Source organism: Bubalus kerabau, chromosome 13 (assembly GCF_029407905.1).
Source record: "Bubalus kerabau isolate K-KA32 ecotype Philippines breed swamp buffalo chromosome 13, PCC_UOA_SB_1v2, whole genome shotgun sequence".
Lineage (NCBI taxonomy): Eukaryota > Metazoa > Chordata > Mammalia > Artiodactyla > Bovidae > Bubalus > Bubalus kerabau.
This window is the reverse complement of record NC_073636.1, coordinates 73,503,087-73,523,907: the sequence shown is the minus strand read 5'-3', so window position 1 is coordinate 73,523,907 and position 20,821 is coordinate 73,503,087. Positions and strand designations below refer to the sequence as shown.

The 20,821-nt window shown below is 42.7% G+C and overlaps 1 protein-coding gene and 1 long non-coding RNA gene across 2 annotated transcripts in view; one reads left to right on the top strand and one right to left on the bottom strand.

Annotated features, from left to right (window-relative positions):
- PKIG (cAMP-dependent protein kinase inhibitor gamma) overlaps positions 1–20,821 on the bottom strand; it is a 79,928-nt gene that overhangs the window by 38,096 nt on the left and 21,011 nt on the right. The window lies entirely within an intron of this gene.
- Positions 17,523–20,044, top strand: LOC129625980 (uncharacterized). The gene is made up of 2 exons (XR_008701681.1): positions 17,523–17,911; positions 19,810–20,044. It is a non-coding gene; the product is annotated as an uncharacterized LOC129625980 (long non-coding RNA).

The following is a 20,821-nucleotide window of genomic DNA, read 5'->3' as shown; positions in this document are numbered from 1 at the left end:
ATCTCAACACGGATCCTACGAGGCAGGTATATTTATTATCTCCACTTGACACAGGACAAAATTCCAGACACAGATCACCTGAGTAACTTATTTAGATGGTAACTGATGGATATCTGTTGAAAGGAGTATGTGAATGAATAAATTCTGGCCACCACTAATTACCCACCCTCTGGGCTTCCCTGGTGGCTCAGACGGTAAAGAATCCACCCGCAATGCAGGAGACATGGGTTCGATCCCTGGGTCGAGACGATCCCCTGGAGAAGGGAAAGCCAATCTACTCCAGTATTCTTGCCTGGAGAATCCCCATGGACAAAGAAGCCTGGCAGACTATAGTCCACGGAGTCACAGAGTTAGATAAGAGCAAGTAACTAAACACACACGCATACACCCACCCTCTAGTCTGAACACCTGTTGTTAAAATACAATTAACTTTTCACCCAATCCAAGGCCGGTTTCAGCTGTCACGCCATTTCAAACGCACTTATTCCCTATGCCACACAGCTGTAAGTTCCCCTTTTTTTCCAGACAAATATAATTGAGAAACATATGGCCTGAGATTTAATAAATGAAAGTAGATTTTCTTTGCTTTCAAATTAGAATCATGCTTGCTTATTGTTAAAAAAAAATAGGAAAGTAGAAAAGATCAGGGGGGAAAAAAAAGGAAAAAAGGAAGGTGACCCATCATTCTATCACCAGGAACAGCCTGTTAACCTCCTGGGGGCACGGACCCAGAAAGAACTGCACCGTCACTCAAAACAGTGTTTGAATTCAGAAACAAGTCATTTGGGGGCGGGGGTGGTTAACTCCACAAAAGATGACAAATGTTTGATATACGAACACCACACTGCCCCTCCCTACCTTTTCCAGCCTTCTTAAAGACCTGCTTCCCCCTAGCAAGAATGGGTTTCAGATGGGGGCAGTTATGGGAGAGGCGGGATCTCCAACTCTTGAGTTAAACAATCTTAGACGTGTTGGCTTTTAGAGCTGAAAAGAGCGTGTGGTCTCCTCATTTCTGAGATGGGGAATGCCAGGCCCCAGAAGGCAGGGCTATTTTCTGAGGCTGAGCAGTCTGGTGCTCTAACAGCAGGAAGACCTTCTATTGGTTTGAGGTGTGCTCTCTCTGACACTGCACTGTTGAACATGCATCTGATTGGCCCCACCCTCTTGTTTGTTTTAATACTTATTTATTCTCCTCATTTTTGGCTGCGCCAGGTCTTAACTGTGGCATGCGGGATTTTTTATCTTCCTCGCAACAAGTGGGATCTTTAGTTGTGGTATGTGAAATGTTAGTTGCGGTATGTGGGATCTAGTTCCCTGGCCAGGGATCAATCCTGGGCCCCCTGCTTTGAGAGCAGAGAGTCTTAGCCACTGGACCACGAGGGAGGTTCCCCCACCCTCTTGTTTTGGTTAACTGCTACTCAGCCATCAGATCTGATTAAATGTCACTTCCTTCTGGAGGTCTTCCCTCTGAACCACATGAGCTCCCCCATGTTTCAGGGTCTCCAGGCACCTTCTGCCTCTCCTAACTTGTTAACATGTTATTGTTAACCCATGTTATTGCTAACACATGTTACATGTACTGTGGGCACCACAAGGTCAATGACATGTCGCCTTCATTCACTGGTACAGAACAGGAAACTCAACAAATATTTTCTAAACACACACACATATCCCGGATAGTCCAGGCTTGTGTATGTATGTGAAAGTCACTCAGTCCTGTCCGACTCTTTGCAACCTTGTGGATTATACAGTCCATGGAATTCTCCAGGCCATAATACTGGAGTGGGTAGCCTTTCCCTTCTCCAGGGGATCTTCCCAACCCAGGGATCGAACCCAGGACTCCCACATTGCAGGTGGATTCTTTACCAGCTGAGCTACAAGGGAAGCCCAAGAATACTGGAGTGGGTAGCCTATCCCTTCTCCAGCAGATCTTCCCAACCCAGGGATCAAACCAGGGTCTCCTGCATTGGAGACAGATTCTTTACCAAAAGAGCTATCAGGGAAGCTCTTATTGCAATTCTTTGATGCTTAAAAAAAAAAAAAGTAGCATGTCTTCTAAATTTTAAACCAGGCTTTCCCTCTTGTCAGGTAGAATCATTAGAGAACAAAAAATTTCATTCCAAATAATTTCTAAAAGATGTTAAAGATGACAGAAGATGAAGTCCAGAGCACAAGGACAGAAAAGCCCCCGTGGAAATGTGGGAAGTCCAGGGAAGCTCTGGGGCTGGGGATGGTGGGCCTCAAGAGGATTTGGGAAGAGGACTGAAAATTGGGGGACCCACTGAAGCCCCTGTGCCAGTCAGCTGCCCACGACACACCCTCAGCACATGGAGGGTCAGCAAGCTCTGCAGAGACCCAGGCAGAAGGGAGGGCTCTTTGAATAAACGGAATAACTGCCTTGGGGTGAGCCAGGGCTTGGAGTAGGAGAGTGGGCATCCTTATTTTAACTTTTAAAGGACCTTCAGTCTCAGGTGCCTGAGAGTACGATGCACCCTTCAGGATGGTACTCAGAACTTCCAGCAGCTTCCCAGGCAGCGGTAGGGTCTCTGGGGGCAAACAGACAACCAATTCCGGAGGAAATCAAGGCCTCACTCCTAAAAGGAGGCTTTTATTATCGACTATAAACGGCAGAAAGAAAAAACTATCACAGAGAATCTGATGAAAACCAACAGCATGACAGAGATTGAAATAAAGAGAAAAATAGACTCCACCATGAGAAAAAAGGTTCAGACAAATGGTAAGCTTTATTAAAAAAAAATTCTTATGTCTTCACAGAGATTCTGAAGATCCTGTGTCCATAAAACATAAAATAAACAGACAAAAATGGGCTCTTAAAAATTAACGACATGAAAACTGAAATTGACAACTAAGGAGAAGGGCTGGAAAATATGAAAAGGAGATCTTTCAAAATATAGGGAAAAAACATTCACAGGACAAAAAAAGGATCTTGATATAGAACAACAATCCAGGAAGTTTGACGTCAGACTAAATAGGAATTCCAGAAAAAGAACAGAATAGAAAGTACAACAGGAAGTTATCCAAGAAATCATGAGGAAAAGTTCTCAGAGACAAAGGGAGGCTGCATCTTCAAACCGAAAAGCTTAAAAAGCACCAAGAGGATGAAAAAAGACATACTGTCTTGACCTTTTAGAATTCAAAAAGGAAAAATTGCTACACCATTGTAGAGAGATTATTTCAATAGAAAAGAATCAAACTGGTATCAGACCTCTTGCCAGCAATGCTGATGCCTGAAGAAAAGGAGCAATGCTTTTCAAGAAAAAAGTTCAAAATGATTTGGGACCTAGAATGTATACTCAGCTAGGCAAAATAAAGACTTTTTCAGAATTGCAAGGACCTAGAACAACTTCACTTGTACACTGCTTTGTCGGTAAACTTCTGGAGGAGAAATTTACCTAAACAAGGGTTTAAACTAAAAAGTAAGAATTGGAAAAGAAGGATCTAACAAGAGAGGTGAAAGGCATGTTAAGGATGATGGTGATGATGATGAAGCGAGTGGCTTCAGGACCTGGCTGACTCTTGAGCCCTGGGGAGCATCAGCCTGATCCAAGCAGGAAGGTGGAAGCTCCAGGGAAATGGACCTCATGGAATTCCCTGACAAGCCTGCCAAAAACTGTACTCAAAGACTACGGGAAAGTATGGAAAGACTCAGAACGATGGAACAAGGAAAACTGAGCATATTAAAGCAGAAGCAGTAAGTCCAGAAAAACCATCAGAAAGGAAAAAAAAAAATTAGAAAGTTATTGGCTTGGTGGTAAATAATATTTACAGTGCCATAACACTGAAAACACTGAATATGAATTTAACCAAAAAACCGTGCTGCCGGGAGGAAAGGGAGAAAAGAATGTGAGCAGGGCTGAGGTGTCTGAACAGAGGCTAAGGCCTCGTGCACCAGCCAAGGAGGTCAACAGGCAAGTTGTCGAAAACTGATAAGTAAAGAGCATCATGGTTGCATGTGCCCTTGTTTGGATCTGATTTGAAAAATAAATATTTTGAGTTTATCGGAGATCTTTGCTAATAATAATGGATTATTAGTAATTTTATTGTATAATAATGGTAGTACAGTTTTTTTTAAAGGAGTCCTTATTTTCTTAGAGATATATGCTTGAGTAGTTATTGATGAAATGTCTAGAATTTATGCCCAAATTATCTGTGAGTAGGGGGAAAATGGCCACTAGCACAGATGAAACAAAACTGGTCGTGAACCTTAGGGCTGAGTAATGAGTGGTCCAGGACAATTCACTATACTATTCTATGATAACATGTTTGAAAATTTCCATAGTAGAAAGATTTACAAGAGAGAGAGATACTATATATTACTTATATATAGGGAGAGAAATTCTAGAACAAACAGCCAACAGGATCAAAAGTGTATGCTCTTGGGAGCAAGACAGGAGGGAAGGGAAGAAGGGGTGGGGAACAGGGGAGAGCGTTTTTCTAGTGTAAGTTTATAATGGTATTTGACCTTAAAAAGAACAAAGCAAACCTGTGTGCCTGTGCCATTTTGACAAAAATGTTTAAAAAAAGTAATAGAGGGCTTCCCTGTGGCTCAGTGGTAAAGAATCTGCCTGCTCATGCAGGAGACATGGGGAAGATCCCACATGCCATGGGGCAACTCAGCCTGTGAGTCACAACTACTGAGCTTGTGGCCTCGAGTCAGGCAGCTGCAACTACGGAGCCCCAGGCTTCAACTACTGAAGCCCTAGAGCCTGTGCTCTGCACCAAGAGGAGCCGCACACCACCACTAGAGTGCCCCGCTTGCCGAAACTAGAGAAAAGCCCTCACAGCAGTGAAGACCCAGCACAGCCACAAATAAATACATAAAATAAATTAAAAAAAAATTTTAAGTAATAGAGGTAATTTTACTTAGAGAAGTGGCAGAAAAATTAAATGGTTATGTCAGGTGAGGGAGTAAGCAGTAGACTGATGCCTTTCTGGACTCGTAGGAATTTTTTTTAATAATAATTTCATTACTTTGATTTTTTAAAATGTTATCTATTCTTTACCAGTTATTGCCATAAGCATTTTGCAGGGACTTTTGGTAATCTCAACATCTACAAACTGAAGCTGTTTCTCCAGGTGAAGAATCCTCAAGTGGCCAGAGTGAATATCTCCGCAGGAAATGTAACACCACCACGATATTGCCATTTATCTATTATCTGCCATTTGTGAGAGTTTTACATGTGTTATTTCTAATCTTCACAACATCGCTACAAGGCAGGTATTGACATTACCATTTTACAGATAAAAAGACTGAGGCTGCGAGGCACTGGCTCATGGGCTTGAGGTCACACAGTCCACAAGGCCAGGCTTGGGAGACCCTTTCCACTTCCCCACCTCTCCTTTATAGCCTGCTGTTCAGTACCATCCAGAAAATACTGCTACATCCATTTTCTCATCAACTCCATGAAACAGGACTATCCTCACCTGACAGATGAAGAAACTAAAGCTAAGAAAAGTTGGGTAACTTGCCCAAGGATCCCAGGATTCCTGATCCTAGTCCGGTCCTTGCTAGCATTCCTGTCCCCTGCGCCCTCAACAACAAAATGTCAAGATCTTCCTAGGGTCTTTGTGGGCATCTGACATGAGAGCCACAGCAGATGAACATGGCTGAAGCAGGGATTTTAAGAGAAAGAGAGACTTATTTTTTCCAAAGGAAGTAGAGTAATAAACCGTGGAATGTCCTCAGTTGCTCTAACGGCAGCATTTTGCTCGAGTCCCCAATGGTGCTTTGGAAATGTCAGCCGCCCGCCTGCCTGTCTGCCTGGCACACGGCGGGACAGCTGCTGGCATCGGCAGCCCATGGCAGTTCTGACCACCGCACAGCTCTTCTTAGCTCCAACAGAAGGGAACGAGTCGTATGTGTTTCTGCCCTGAAAACTGAACGTCTGTGTCGCCTCAGTCTACTTCAGTCAACAGCCAGGTGGTCCCGGGGCTTTTTAGAGCTGCCGGGAATCTCAGGTCTGGGCTCCTCTGGAGCAGAGGCAGGTCTGCAGAGATGCAGGACAGGCAGGGGCGGGGTGGGAAGCAAAGGTAGGGAACTGAAGGGCCCAAGGATGGGGTGCCCCCCATCATCTCAAGCCCTGGGTACCGCGGGTCGCTGGTGGCAGCCTAAGAGAAGAGCGAAAGCTACTGCTGCTCCCCAAGCAGCTCTGGCATCTGAACAATGACCGAACCACAGCTAGAGAGGAAGAAAGCTGTTTACTTGAGCTCAAACTATTTATAGCACCAGCAATCTGCACATATTTGGATGACAAATCTCTGGGCTTCAAGTGAGCTGTGCTTTGCTCCTGGACAATTTCACCGAACACATTCCCTCCCCACGCCATCCCCAGACTATCCCCCCTCACCCAATCATGAACACATGTTGCCCTTGGGATGTTTTACTTAAGTTGCTGAGTGAGTTTAAAAAGATCATAAAAAGAAATGGCATTTTAAGAACTAGTGACGTTTAATCCATTTGTCTACGGGTTTAAGCTACACAATGTTATTCTAAGGCTTGAATCAGACATTAAATTCTAATACCATGTGACTGCTATTAAAAAAAAAAAAACTGAAATAAAAACAGGACCTGAATGAAGTCTGTAATTTTAACATGTGCTGTATCATTTAATGTTGCGGCTCCAAGCTTAAGACCTACGAAGAGAATGTTTCTTATGACACAGTTTATGTAGGTTGATGAAAGGCTTTACCGAACAGATCCACAAACAATACGCAATCACAGGTGCATTACAAACAAATAAAGGAGGTCTTCTTACCCACCGACTCTGGGGCAGAAGCAGATATAGGCTTCAGAGCTGGGCAGGCCCCCTCCCCTGGCCGCCAAGCAGGAGAGGGTCTGACTGTAACAGAAGGAGGTACAGAGCCCTCTGTGTAGGTTTAACTCACAGGAGGTACTAGATCCTTGCCAACAAATTCGTTTGGAAAAACCAGCTTATCTCTAAAAGCTGCCTTGTTTGTATAGCAAAATCAATGCTTGATCAGCCGTCTCCCCTGAGCCAGGCACTGCCTAATTCCTGAGGAGGAAAGCGGCGGTCGATCCCCATGGATATTGGCTGAAACGCTGGTGGTTTCCAGTCTATTACAGGGTGCAGAGGGGCACTGGCACAGAGAGAAAGGGCAGGGCAAAGGGAGGCTCAGAGTCTGAGGGCTGATGCTGGACCGTTCACTGAGGGAGGGAGGACAGAAGGGATTCCTCGGAGGTATCAACTGGTTTTATCTTTTCCCCCTGCCTGTGAAGCTCATTAGAAGACAGATAGAAAGCTCTCTAAGACAATCTCTTGACACCCCTTTTTAAAATCAGGAGAAAGGTGCCCGTGAGGGCGAAGAAAAGAAACATGTCTATACACAGAGGGAATGGAATTTTAGGAAATTTTTTTGCAGGTCAATTTGTCAGTATTTAGTCAATTTATGTGGAGAAGGCAATGGTACCCCACTCCAGTACTGCTGCCTGGAAAATCCCATGGACGGAGGAGCCTGGTAGGCAGCAGTCCATGGGGCCGCTAGGAGTCGGACACGACTGAGCGACTTCACTTTCACTTTTCACTTTCATGCATTGGAGAAGGAAATGGCAACCCACTCCAGTGTTCTTGCCTGGAGAATCCCAGGGACGGGGGAGCCTGGTGGGCTGCCGTCTCTGGGGTCGCACAGAGTTGGACACGACTGAAGCGGCTTAGCAGCAGTAGCAGCAGTCAATTTATGACCACCACTTTTTTTTTTTTTTAATTTAAAAAATGGAAGTGTAGTTGATTTACAATGTTGCGTTAATTACTGCTGTACAGCACAGGGATTCAGTTGTACATACAACTGAATACATTCATATACATACTTTAAAAAAAAAAAAACTCTTTTCCATTATGGTTTATCATAGAGTACTGAATACAGTAGGACCTTGTTGTTGACTCATTCTATATATAAAAGCTTATATCTGCTAACCCCAACCTCCCACTCCAACCCTCCTCCATCAACCCCCTCCCCCTTGGCAATCACCAGGAAACACCCACCTACCTATCACATCACTTTAATTGTCTGAACAGCACTGTTCTTTTTCCTGTTCATTAATCTGTTTACTGCCAGTCTTTCACTGTCCCCTCCCCTACTCCCACATTAAAATGCCAGCTTTGTAAGAGCAGGGACCAGTCTTTCTAAATATACTGCTCTTTCTATGTGTTGGACACTGGCCAGGGACATACCATTCATCATCTTTCAGTCCTCATGGCCACAAGAGGTTTCTGTTATCAGCTCCACTTAACATAAGAACAAACTGAGGTTCAGATTAAGTCTGTGTCTGACTCTTTGCGACCCCATGGACTGTAGCCTACCAGGCTCCTCCGTCCATGGGATTTTCCAGGCAAGAGTACTGGAGTGGGTTGCCATTTCCTTCTCCAGGGGATCATCCCCACCCAGGGATGGAACCTGGGTCTCCCGCACTGTAGGCAGATGCTTCACCGTCTGAGCCACCAGGGAAGTTCTAAGTCTAGTGAGTGGCCAGCAAGTTGGCAGTGGGAATGTGAACACTGGTGTGTGTGTGTGCGCACGCTCAGTGATGTTTGACTCTTAGCAACCCCACGGACTGTAGACCACCAGTCTCCTCTGTTCATGGGATTTTCCAGGTGAAAACACTGGAGCGGGTTGCCATGTCCTACCCCAGGGGATCTTCCTGACCCAGGGATCAAACCTGCGTCTCCTGCAATGGCAGGCAGGTTCTTTACCACTGTGCCACCTGGGAAGCCCAAAGCTCTTAACTACCTTTCTCCAAATGAACCAACATTTCAGTGTACACACTTTAAAAAAAAAAAATTATTTATTTGGCTGTGCCAGGTCTTAGCTGCGGCGTGAGAGTTCTTTAGTTGCAGCATTCAGGATTTTTACTTGGGGCCCACGAACTGTTAAGCTGTAGCATGTGGGATCTAGTTCCCTGAGCAGGGACAGACCCCGGGCCCCCTGCTCTGGGAGCACAGAGTCTTAGCCACTGGACCCCCAGGGAAGTTCTATCACCATGCACACTTTCTGACCAAGCAATTCCAGTTTTGGAAATTTATTACATGGAGATAATCAGACAAGAACAGATAATCAGACAATTAGATATGTCTCAATTTATCACAGATTGCTTATGTAGCAATATATTGGAAATATGTTTAGGCAAGTCACCAGTTAGCCATAAGCCTCAACTTTGCTTTCTGGTAAACAGGGGCCCCATCTCAGAGACACTGTGAGAATTTTATGAGACAATGCACTGTACCTGGCTCACAATCACTGTTCTGTTATTATATGCATTTAAACCTCTGAAAAGATACAGAATATACCAAACTGGATTCCAGATTTCATTAAGTGGTATACTTCCGTGTTGTTCTATTTTTTATAAAATGCATATTAGTGTTACACTCTTCAAAAATAAATGTATTACTTTTTAAAAAAAAAAAGAAGAAGATGAGGAAAATAAAGTTGGAGGAACTTAAACAGAAGAAAAAACTCAGTTTTTAGAAGAGGGAAACTTGTTTAGTAGATCTCAAATAAAAATGTTCCTGCCCTTTTGTTCTATGTAAGAACAACATCTTCAATGTGCTCATAGGCTCTATCTCATTGCAGAGCCTACATTCACAGTGAAGTGAAAGCGATTCTTAATACAGGTCTACAGGATTTTTTAGATGGCTTCATGAAATTTGAGAAAATGTTTAAATGTATATACAAAAAGAAAAAAGTCTTTATAACCATATCTGCCTTCTGAACAGAAAGGCTCCTGTCAAGTGGAAGGCCCTCTTGGCTGCTAATCCTCTTTTGGGGTTCAGCCATGCAAAAAAGAAATAAAAGCTGAAGGTTTTTATTGCCAAGTAGCTCTGCGCAGTAATGAAAGGTGAACTGGACTTCTAAGGGAAATCTGTGAGGAACAGCAGAAGGGGATGGAGCTAGGAGCCCGGAAGATGTCAGAGGTCTGGGTTTTCTGCCACCGTGACCCCTTGCTGGGATTTTCCAAACGTCAGCAAAGATGATGACATAAAAGCTCTTTGTGGGTGTGTTCTTTGTTCTTGATGGAAACCAGGAGGGGACTGAGTTTCTATGATGAGCTGACAGGTTGAGAAACAGAAAGAGGTGGCAGAGAAGACCAGGAGAATATAAGCCACTCCTTCCCCACGAAGGAATCTTTACAATCTTGGGAAACTTTGGACTTGTACAGCACAGGAAGCCTGGGGTCACGCAGATCTACAGCACGTGAGGCCAGGGGTCATGCTAACCTGATCTAAATCTTGAAGTGCTAACTCCTCCTGGTTACGGTATGGTTCATTTATCAAGTGGGGTCAAGGTACAAATCAATACGACCGTGTGTGCAGGAAAATGAAGAGGCTAGAGGACTCCACCCCGCTGAAAAGCTTTCCACAGTTTGTGCGGTGATTTCTATTTATTTTTGGTCACATACTCCTTTGAGAAGGCAGTGAAAGCTAAGACGCTGCTCTTCAGAAAATCCCTGTCTTCAAATGGATCTGATTTCAAGCGGTCTGTGGGAATCCCTGAAGGCCCTCTCTGGATCCATGACAGGTCCAGAGACCAAGCTCAATAATTCTTGCTCTAGGGAAACCACAACAGTGTTGAAGGACACTGCTTGTTGTTGACCGTGGGGACCACAAGCCATCTTGTAGTTTGCAGAAGGCCTAAGAACACTGCCAGCATTCATTCGTTTATAAACATTTGTTGGAGACCTAATACACCAGGTCCTGATGGTATAAATGCAACATAATCCCTGTATTCATGGAATTCCGGTCAACTGAGGGGAGGAAATGAGGAGAAAGACCGCAACAAGAGGATGGGGTGAGCCACCTACGTTTGAGACTACCTCACCCCTCAACTTCCCTTTTGGCTCCAGGGTTTGTTAATTACAAGTGAAACGACAGGTGGGAACAGATTTACACGAATACTGAGGACAAGCAGAGGAAAGCAGCGCCCAACCAGGGCACTGGGGCCACTGAAACAGCCAGCTGGCTCTTCCGCGGACTTGGGATTCCCCTGTGTCTGCATAAAAATATCCCATCCCCCCACAAACACTGAGCTTTTTTCCTTAAAGAGTAACCATGGATTTTTTTTCAATGTTACTTTTTAAAAAAGGAGTTAACAATAGAGCTCTTTTCCTTAATAAAGAGTAACCATGGATTTTTTTCAATGTTACTTTAAAAAAAAAAGCAGATAACAAACGCAAAGATTCTTCTGAAAAAGTCATGTATGCTAAGAGAAGCCTATGTCCACATGGCTAGTGTACTTTGTTAGATCAGCAATTATTTCCCAGGCTCTGAAATAATAATACTTGATATTTGCATTACATGGGACTGTCACATGGACTGTGTGTCCCTTTTTCTACAAAACATCCTGTCACAGATAATTATACTCTGATTTTATAGAAGAAGAAATGGAGGCAAAGAAGGAAAGAGAGACTTGCCGAGGGTCTTTTTTTTTTCAACTTTAAAAACAAATTTTATTTATTTATGCCTGCACTGGTTCTTCGTCGCTGGGCTTTCTCTAGTCGCAGTGAGCAGGGGCTACTCTCTAGTTGCGGTGCGTGGGCTTCTCATTGCGGTGGCTTCTCTTGTTGCAGAGCACCCGCTCTAGGCTGGTGGGCGCGGTAGTTGTGGTACATGGGCTTAGCATCCCGGTGGCATGTGGAATCTTCCCGGACCAGGGATTGGACCTGTGTCTCCTGCATTGGCAGGCAGATTCTTAACCACTGAACCACCAGGGAAGTCCACCTAGGGTCATATACAGCTTTTAAGTCCTGCAGCCAAAATCAAAATACAGACCTACCTACCTTTTCCCAAACTTAGGGAAGATGACAGTAATGACAGAAACAGGCACGTCAGGAAAGGCAGCAGCCTTGAGGGACGGGGAAGAGGGAAAATTTGTTACTGTGGCATCTTTTAAGTATAGGTGTTGAAATCATATGGACTTAAAGGAAAATCCTGGCTCCCTCGTCCACTTCCTAGCTGTGTGACCTCAGGCAAATCACTTCAGCTCTCTGAATTCTGTCATCTCATTTGTAAAAGGAAGACCATAACAGTGTCTATCTCATTTGAATGTGGGGAGGCCGAGGGGAGAACAGCAGGTAGAGTAATGTGGAGGCATGATAATTTCATTCTGCACAGAGGGAAATGAAAGGATACAGAGTGAGTGGGTTAGGACACTGGCCACTTAAATCAATACGGTGAACCAAATATCCTGAAACCTTCCTCCCAGACACCTCTGCATCTGTCTATCCTATCTGGGTGTTTATTTTTATGTACATGTATTACTTTATTTTTTTGTTAAACTGGCAAAGGAACTGTAATAAATAGTAATGTTATAAATAATGTAAATATATATTTTAGAAGAAAAAAAATTGAATCTTATGATGACAGGAAAAGGTATTCTGCTTTAAATGTGCCGTATCAAAGATTTCTTTTTAACGATAATACTCAGTGTCGTGGGGCTCTGGGAACATGTAGGTAAGGAGGGAAACTGGTACAATAGTCCTAAAAGGCAATTTGGCAACATATGCAGAAATCCTTAAAATTATACATGCACAGGTTGGGGGGTGCGGGTTGTGGACATGGAAACTGTACTTTTGGCTCAATTTTGCTTGAACCTAAAACTGGTCTAAAAAATAAAGTTTACTAATTTAAAAACACATACATGCCCTTCAACCCAGCCATTTGATTTCTAAAAATTTGCTTAGAGAAGACATTATGGATGTGTGTAAAGACGTGACTCAAGGTTGTTCACTCCAGCACGGCTGAGGACAGTGAAAACCTGAAAGCAAACCTAAAAGTCCATATGAGGGAGTAGCTAAGTAAACCTCGGTACATTTATAGAATGAAATATTAAGCAGTCGTAAGTGATGCTATAGAAGCATTTCTAATAACATGAAATGTCTCATTTAATGTTTAAGTGTTAGTCGCTCAGTCTTGTCTGACTCTTTGCGACCCCATAAACTGTGGCCTGCCAGGCTCCTCCATGGAGGAGAACTTGGCCATGGAGTTCTCCAGGCCAGAATACTGGAGTGGGTTGCGGTTTCCCTCTCCAGGGGATCTTCCCAGCTCAGGGATCGAACCCGGGTCTACCTGCATTGGAGACAGATTCTTTACCATCCGAGTCATCAGGGAAGCCCCATTTAATGTTTATGTATGTATATAAAGGGGCTCATGTTTGTTAAACAGAAAATAGTATTTTGCATTAAAAATGAATGAAACTATCAGTAATACCGCAGGTAACTTCATTTTCTTCTTTCAGCTCATTGGTATTTAAAATTTTTTCTGGCAAAGCATTCTTTTTGTAACAAAAATACAGTATTATTTCTATAAAAGGAAAACATATAGAAAGTTATTTTTAAGTTCCTTTGGTCAATACACACCAACTGCTACAATTAGGCATACACTCTTAACTTGTAAGAGAGATGTTGGTAGTTATTTATAACGGTGAAAAAAATGGAAACAGTCAAAATATTAAACACACTGGCCATTAAAATAATGGAGAGAGACATGAGCCACGCTCCATCAGGGCCCTGTTCCCAACCTCTACCCCCCTGACCTGGCCCAGAAGGTGAACCACCAGCCTGGGCCTGGCACAGAGGATCGTTCCTACATGTGGGAGATGTACAAGAAAACCAGCTGGACCAAGACCTATAGAAGGAGCAAGGAGAGGAGCACTGAAGCTGCACAGGAAGGTGGGGGGGAGTCTTCAAGCTCTGCCCAGGTCCCTCAGCCGTGACCCAGGCCACTTGAATGACTGGAATGACCTACAAGCATAAGGAGAGAGAAAGGAAAAGGAGACAGGATGGAGGGAAGCAGGTCCTCGAAAGGAAAACAAAATAAGTGAAGAAAAAGGAGGATTTTGGAAAACTGAGACAGAGACGACAGTGTGAGGCAGGGCCTGTAAGATTGGAAGTGCCCTGAGCAGCCTCGGAGCTCCTTAGACAGAGCTCCGCCTCAAAAGCTTTGATAAGACAATCAATCACAGAGGAAGGACCCTGGAGCCTTCTTCTCATTTCCCATGACGGACTGTATTGCTCTCGGCAACTCCGTGATACTTATACATCCAGTGGATTCCAGTACAACGAAAGATTAGATCAAGGACAAGGCTGATAGCCCATCGACCTAAAGGTAGCTTCAAACTAATGTGCACCACCGTTATGCTTTATAAGAGAGACTGTTTATTAGAAGGCTGCAAAGAGGCTAATGCGTCCAAAGATGAAAATTCTTCGCCAGGAAAAAATTCCAGGCCTGAACCAGTGCAGTCTTTAAAGAGAGCAGACTGGCAAAAGATCAAAGGGATCCTCCCTCCGCCATGGGAGGACAAAGGCTGTTGGCTGAGAGATAAGAAGACTCTGCAAATACTTAGGCTGAAGTTTTTAAAGTTCCATTTAGGAAAACAGAAAGATGATATACTTGAAGATAAATTTAAAGGCAACAAATTCGAAAGAGAACAAAAGCAGACAGGATGCTTCTATGAGAGAAACTAGCGCAAGCTGACCAAAAGCCCATAAATAGTGTGAACCCGAGAAAGAAAAATTAGAGAGGACAAATACACTGAGACTTCTCTACCCCATGGATCCCATGACAGGAGAACCAGGCTTCTGCTTTGTGCTTCCCTGGTGGCTCAGATGGTAAAGAATCTGCCTGCAATGCAGGAGACCTGGGTTAGATCCCTGGGTTGGGAAAATTCCTGGAGAAGGGAATGGCAACCCAATCCAGTATTCTTGCTTGCAGAATTCCATGGACAGAGGAGCCTGGTGGGCCACAGTCCATGAGGTCGCCAAGAGTCAGACACAACTGAGTGACTAACATTTTCATTTTTCAAGATCAGAAGACTTCAAAGTGGACTAAACATATTACATGTGGTCAAAGAGGAGAAGAACAAAGTTTATGATCCCTACAATTCTTATGCACCAACTGCTAACTCCATTTTTACAAATTCAGCAAGAATGATTCTGACTTAATGGCCTTAAGCTACAGGAAAGACTGATCTTCCAAGGACTCTTCAGCATCCATTAGTTTCTGGCCATATAACAAGATTATCCATACGTTATCACAGAGCGTTTCTCAGACTTCTAACAATGGAACCCTCTATGAGCTGAAGACACTGTTCTATCTGAAGCTGAGGGCTAAAAGGGACACTTTAACAGAGCAAAGGCAAAAATAAAATAAAACCTTTTAATTATAGAAATAGAACCCATAGTTTCTTTGTTGTTCCTGTCTTAGTTGCTAAGTTGGGTCAACTCTGGAATAGGTTGCCATTTCCTTCTCCAGGGGATTTTTCTGACCCAGGGATCAAACCCACGTCTCTTGCACTGGTAGGTGGATGCTTTACCACTGAGCCACCTGGGAAACCCATAGTTTCTTTGGACTCTAGCAATCAAGACAGGCTTGCAGCGCTGAATGTACTGATCAACGCTGACACTCCAGGTGAAGCTTTTGACTGAAGGGGCTAATGTCTCAAGGGAACCCTGATGAGGACATCATGTAACTTAGGGAGCTTCAAGAGGCCCAGAAGGAATGTTGGAGCTCTGTCTCAGTCTCTAAGAACCATTTTGCACAGAGTGTGTCTCCCTGAACAAGTAACCAATAGTCTTAAAAAACTTGCACAGCAAGTAACTTCTGTTGCAACTACTCAACTGTCACAGTGCAAAAGCAGCCAAAGACCATGTGTAAACCAATGAGCATGGTTGTATTTCAATAATAGCTTACTTACCAAGACAAATAGCAGGTTAGATTTGACCTGCAGGCCAGAGTTTGCCCACTCGTCATTAGAGGATGGGATGCTGGTAGCCAATGGCATGTAATGCTGAAAGGGCTGTAAAAGTCATCACCTATGGCCATCCCAAGTAAAGTACATACTGAAGGCAAAGCTGTTTCAAACTCAGGTATTGGTGCTGTAGGCCAATGATGGGCATGAGGAATATAAAGGTCATGAAAGTACATTTAACTGCACCGAAGACCTTAAATAAAATTATGAACCCAGGTTATAGAGCTGTTACGGGGCAGAGTTTCTGATGTCCAGCATCTAATACCACTTGTGCTGAATAACTGAGTCAAGGCAGCAATGGTGTATTCTCTAAAACAGTCCTCCTTAGTGTGACTGGGCTGCTGCTGCTGCTGCTAAGTCGCTTCAGCCGTGTCCGACTCTGTGCGACCCCATAGATGGCAGCCCACCAGGCTCCCCCGTCCCTGGGATTCTCCAGGCAAGAACACTGGAGTGGGTTGCTATTTCCTTCTCCAATAGTGTGACTGGGCATTTCTATGGAAACACTGCCCCTGACTGCTTTATTTCCATCTGTGTAACATTAAAGTCCACACTTATCAACTTCCTGGAAACTGTAAACTACTTCTGCTTAAACCAGCTAGAGTGGATTTTGTGGCTTAGAATTTCAATTTTCTATTTACAGCTGGTGTATAAAAAATACAACTGATTTTGTATATTGATTTAGTATTGAGCAAACTTGCAAAACTTTCAACTTTAATACAGTAATGTTTATATAGAATTCTTCTGTGGTTTCTATATAAACAATCATATCATCTATAAACAATAAGTTATTAATTCTTCCTAATACTTACACATTTCATCTTTCTTTCCTCATTGCACTTGCTAGAACTTCCAACAATTGTTGAATAGACATGATGAGAATGGGCAACTCTGATTTCTGAACTCAAAGTGAAAATTTACCATTCAGCATGATACCTGCCGGAGAAGGCAATGGCACCCCACTCCAGTACTCTTGCCTGGAAAATCCCAGGGACGGAGGAGCCTGCTAGGCTGCAGTCCATGGGGTCGCTATGAGTTGGAAACGAATGAGCGACTTCACTTTCACTTTTCATTTTTATGCACTGGAGAAGGAAATGGCAACTCACTCCAGTGTTCTTGCCTGGAGAATCCCAGGGACAGGGGAGCCTGGTGGGCTGCCGTCTATGGGGTCTCACAGAGTCGGACACGACTGAAGCGACCTAGCAGCAGCAGCAGCATATCTGCTATACCTGTTTTATACTTATATCTTCACCATATTAAGAAAGCTCCCATTTATTCCTAGGTGGCTAAAAGTTATCGTTGTTGCTGTTTTAATCAGGAATTGATGCCAAATTTTATCATACCATCATCGTTTTCCCCTTTTAATGTGTCAGCAAATTATACTGAGTCCTTCATGTGAAATGAATCTTGCATTTCTGAAATAAACCCAACTTGGTCTTATCCCTTTCATATACTGGGCTTCCCTGGTGGCTCAGCTGGTAAAGAATCTGCCTGCAACGAGGGAGACCTGGGTTTGATTCCTGGGTTTGGGATATCCCTCGGAGAAGGGAATAGCTACACACTCCAGTATTCTGGCCTGGAGAATTCTATGGACTGAATATCCATGGGGTCACAAAGAGCTGGACATGACTGAGAGACTTTAACTTCACATATAGAGCAAACTGTATTTTTCCAAAGATGGCCTCAACAATATAATCCCATCCCACATGCTTTTACAATGTGACCTTGACACCCCTCCCTTCGGGTGGTAGGTTCTATGATCCTTTCCCTGGAATCAGGATGGGACATTTGCAATATTTTCAACCAAGACAGCACTATGGGTGTGGCAGTACGTGAATTTCAAGACTAGATAATAAAAATGCTAAGCACTTCCAATTTGCTCTCTTAGGACCCTGCACTTGAAACCGAGCTGCCATGCGGTAAGAAAGCTTGAACTACCCCATTCCGACAGACCACAGGGAGAGGTCACATGCAGGCACTCCGGTTGAGATGAGCTGAGTTTCTACACAACAGCCAGCTGAGGGTCTTTATGACAGACAGCATCAGCTGCAGGACCTGCAAATGAAAATGCCTCCAGATGATTCCAAGATTCTCTTTGAGACTTCCAAACACGCGGCCCAGACAACACGGAGCAGAGGTAAGCCATCACCATTTTGCCCTGTCCAGATTCCTGACTCACAGAATCCCTATCGTAGTAAAATGGCCGTTTTAAGCCACAGCATTTTGGTTAGTTTCTTATACCACTGTAGTAAGTGAAATACTGGATTTTGCTTTGCTAATATTTAGCTTAGCAAATATCCATGAGTAAAATGGCCTGTGATTTTTCTTTTCTCATAATGTCATTATCAGGTTTCTTAGTTTTACTAACCCCTTTTTCTACTCTCAGGAAAAGTTTGTGTAATATTAATTCTTTCTCTCTTAAATGTTTGATATAACTTCCCAGTAAAGGCATATAGGACTGCGATTTTCCTTGTGGAAAGGTTTTTAATTGGTGATTTAATTTTTATTAACAGTTATATTACTCATAAATTTATTCACCTAAATTTCTAAAATTTTTGACATAAAGTTGCTCATTATATCTTATCCTGTTCATAACTGTGTGATCCCCCTTTTCACTCCTGACTGGTTATCTGTACCCTTTTTTCCTTTTCTTGATCAACGTTGCTGAAGTATGTAATTTTCATCAGTCTTTTCCAAGAACCAAGCTTTGCTTTCATTGGTATTCTCTATTATACATTTGCTTTATACTTCATTCCTCCTCTTCTCCTTATTCTTTCTTTCCCCTTATTTTCTTGATTTTGTTTTGCTTTTTCTGACTTAAGATAAACATTTGCTCAGTTTTTAGCCTTTCTTCTTCCCTAATATATGCATTTAAGGTTATATACTTTTGAATCTGTGATTCACCTCTTTTAATAGTTTTGGGAAATGCTTAGCAATGATCTCTTCAAGTATTACCACTGTACCATTTTTGTTCTTCTCCTTCTCGGATTCCAATTACAGTTGACCTTTGAATGACAAGGGTTTGCACTGTGCAGGTCCACTTACGTGTGAATATTTTTCAATAGTAAATACTACAGTATTACACAGTCTATGGTTGGTTGATTCCACAGACGTGGGGTTGCCACAGATACAGAGGGGTGACTATAAGTTATACACAGATTAAACCCCTGTGTTATTCAAGTGTCAACTGTAAATGTATATTAGACCTTCTCACTGTATCCTTTTAAATTATCTTACCATCTTTTCTGTATTTTTTATATTTTTGTCTCATCATGGTTCATTCTGGATCACTGTCTTCTCATCTATCTCTTAGTTCATTAACTCTCTCTTTACCTACGCAATCTGCTTTTAAATCCACTGTGTTCTTGTTTTCAGTTATTACATTCTTCAGTTCTAGAATGTCTATTTGGTTCTTCTTTTCAAATCTCTTGTTATTTTTAACAGTGTCCAGTTACTAACTGACATTTTCACTCTTGGCTTCTGTTTCTTTTTAGATAGTGAATGTGGTTGTTCTGGAGTCTGTGTCTGATACTCCAATATCTCACGGTTTTGACAATATTTTTATTGTTTTCGTGTTCTAGTTCTTTTCATGGGTGTCCTATTTTCCTTGTGAATCATTTTTTCCTTATGTGCTGCTCATTATATAAAAAAATTATTGAGAGGACAATTATTCCGATGCTCAGGATGCTAACATCTTCCCCTAGAGAGGATTTTGTCACTTGCTTCTATCAGTTGTCCAATAATGCTATTAGCTTAGGACAATCAAGATAAAGCTTCCCTGGACCTGGAAGCTTAGTGGTAAGGCTATGTTCAAGATCCCCTTTATGTTTTAGGGGTTCCATTCAAACTGGGGGTGTGATTTATTCGAGTCTCTATCCTTGACAGTCAACAAACTATAAACTCTGCCCTCATGGGTGAGTCTGCCAAAAGCACTGCTTAACCTCACGGATGCTTTCTTAGGATAAGCAAATGTTTTCAGGGCAAAAATGATTTTGCTAGCAAGGCTTACCTGTCTTGATTTTTTCATTCTTCCAGATGTTGGGATGGGAATCCTTCAATATCTTGCAAACTCACTGAAGCTTTTGAGAAAATGTTTTTACGTCTTGTCCAGCTTTCTAAGCTGTCATCAGCATGGTTGATTCAAATGACCTAGACTGCCACGACTGGAAGCAGAATTCCCACCACATGTCTTGGAATAACTTGTGAGTTTTGTACTATAAAATGGTATTGTCTACTCAAATAAATAAACATATTTTTGAAAAGATAAGAAGTAGAGTGATAAGAGGATACAACACTGAGAAAACATAACGTGGAAAGGAGAAAAGAAAGGGATGTTCATTTACCTTTTAGCATTTTATAGAATAGCTACAGGAATATCTTGGATATTGACGAACATGTTAATTTTTAATGGAAAAATAAAAGGAGATTATCAAAACCTCTCGATACATGTATTCCTTGGTAAATCTTGAACTTATATACTCTAGCCATTTGGACTTGGTTTTCCACCTGCTTTAATGCTTTGTGACATTCATAGACTATCTGGTTATAAGGAACTCTGTATCTTGTAAGTCAAAAGAAAGCCAGTTCAGTCTGTAGTTTAGAGTGGAAACTAGTGAAAACTTCCAAGGATGAAAATGGAAATAGCCATCAAAATTTTAAGCATAGGACTTCCTTAGTAGTCCAGTGGTTAAGAATCCTCTCTGCAAGGCAGGGAATGTGGGTTCGATCCCCGGTCAGGGAATTAAGATCCCACACACCTCAGGGCAACTAAGTCCCCAAGCTGAAGCTACTGAAGCCCATGAGCCCTGGGGCCCATGCACCACCAGAGAAGCCACCTCAATGAGAGGCCAGCACACCACAGCAAGCCCACATGCAGCAACACCCAGCACAGCCAAAAGTAAATAAATAAAAAAATTTTTTTAAATGGACTTAAAAAAAAACTATAATACTGAATTCAAGAGCACATTAAAAGATCATACACTGAAATCAAATTTAATTTACCCCTGGATGCAAGAATGGCTTAACATAGGCAAATCAATAAATGCAA